The following is a 2500-nucleotide window of genomic DNA, read 5'->3' on the forward strand; positions in this document are numbered from 1 at the left end:
CCTTTAAGTTATAATTTGTCAACTCTGCATTTGCATGTGTATACGGTGCGTGAATGCAGAGCGGTGGGGGATGACACGGTGCAAATGTTGCTATGGTGATTGGGAGTGTGGCTGCGTCGAGTTGCTCTCTCCCGACAACACATTAAAATAGTGCCACCAAAAATAGTGATGGCTTCCATGGTAACGTATCTACGAGGCTGTTTGTCGCGTGTCGAACTGAGTCATTCATAGTGAACACGCGTTTGAAATTACTCAGAAGTTGGGAGTCGTTGCGGCAAAAGAGTCGGTTGGTCGCTTTCCTTCGTGACCCGGTCGCTTCGGCGAGCCGCTCGGGCGTTCACTGGGTCACTGGGAGTCTCAGTTTGCGAAGTAAAAAGTGTCGGGAGAGCGAAGCTCTTTTTTTTACTTGGTGACTCGTCCAGAACCGAAAGCTCAAAAAAAGAATCAAACCTTTCATTGCGTGTCCAATCCGAGGGTTGAGAATTGTTTTTTCCACCCAGACGAACAGCAAGTTGGTGTCATTATCAAGCTGGCTTTACATTGGATCTGAAAACAACTAGAGATGTTCCGATACCATTTTATATGTATATATGTGTATATATATATATAATATATATATATATATATATATATATATATATATATATATATATATATATATATATATATATATATATAATATTTATATATACACACACACAGATCTAGACGACTGGGTCAGAGCATCTCCAAAACGACAGGTCTTGTGGGGTGTTCCCTGGTGTCACGTGGATGTTACTTTGACACCTACCTAAACATTGTTGCAGACCAAGTACATCCCTTCATGGCAACAGTATTCCCTGATGGCAGTGGCCTCTTTCAGCAGGAAAACAGCCCCTGCCACACTGCAGAAATGATGAATGATGAATTGATGAATCAAGCATCTGTGGGATGTGCTGGAACAACAAGCCCGATCCATGGGAGCCCCACCTCACAACCTGCAGGACTTAGAGGATCTGCTGCTCACGTCTAGGTGCCAGATACCACAGGACACCTTCAGAGGTCTTGTGGAGTCCATTTGGCAGCAAGGTGGGGAGCTACACAATATTAATGCTTATTTCTGGTGGTTTTAATGTTGTGGCTGATCGGTGAATATATATATATATATATATATATATATATATTTTTTTTTTACAGGTGTGTATGACTAACCCTGTATGGATGTGATCGATTGGCATCATTGTTGTACGGCCTGCCTCCAGTTAATCCCTTCATAAAACATGAACAAATACATACAGAGAATGAATGCCGAATAACTTTCTTTTACCATCTACTTTGACAGTCAGTCATAACTGAAAAAGAACATCGATAAATATATTTCACAATAAATAACAATTTCTTGTGCGGCCACAATTTTGTAAAGCAAAAGACATTTAAAATGTTAAATGGTACCGTAACAGTATGAAACGGTCGTGCAACAGCAACTCAAACTTAAATGAATGTGGTGCAGCGCTGGCGTTCTGTTGTGAACTGTGTTGATTAAATGGGGTTAGCTCGGGCGACAGCGCCGACTACGGCTCTGATTACAGCTCCAGCTCCGCCTCCGACTACGCCTCCGACTTTTAATTCCAGGTGTCGGTACCCAACCCTAATCATCACGTTTTAAATTGCGTGATATTCCGATCGGCGCATAGACTCGCTTGCTCGCCGATACCCCATCCAGCGTTTCAGGCCGCGTCGGAGGCTTTTCCGATACTGATATCAGTATCGGAGCAACTCGAACAGCAACTGACCAGGAGTTTCAATCATCCGAGAGTGGGATGCAAAGTTTTTTTGTGTCCGTATAATTAGGGTTTGGAAGCACAAGCAATTTTCAACTTCTCATTTTTTCTCCCATTTTGATACGACACCACGACAGCTACTGTTGCTAAGCAACTGGCAAACTAGAGTTAGTGGAACCTTGAGTTAAGTACGTACAGCGGTAGTAAGTAGTCGAAATCGGTTATTTAACTACAATAAAGGCTGTATATATAAATTACTGGAAACGATGGGTGTTACAATACATGAGGTGGTGTGTATGATTCATTTGCCCTCAAATGTCGCTATGTATCACTATATAAAGGATGTATTCAGCTTTGTTTCATTAACTGAAAATGTTAAATGTCCAGCTGAACAAAGTATTCGCTGGCCCTGGAGAAGATGGCTGGAAAGTTGGGTCTGTTTTTCGGATTCAGTGATTCCAGGGCCGGTCGCTCGCTCACGCTTATCAGGAACTTTGCATCCACTAACAAGCTCCACCTACGTTAAGCTCACGCACACTACTCCATCATTCCGGGGGTCATCACCCACTACTTAAGCTTCATCAGTTCCATCTTACAACCCACCCCCGACCAGCGGAACCTTCCCTTCAACCCCTGTGTTATTCTTGTCGTTTTAAAAGGAAATCCAGTTTGTTTTGCTTTCTTTGTTTTGTTTGTGGACGTGTTCTCTTTCTTTCCTCCTCGGGTACAAATTGAAGATA

This window comes from Zeus faber, assembly GCF_960531495.2.
Source record: "Zeus faber genome assembly, chromosome: 13".
In the NCBI taxonomy this organism is placed as follows: domain Eukaryota; kingdom Metazoa; phylum Chordata; class Actinopteri; order Zeiformes; family Zeidae; genus Zeus; species Zeus faber.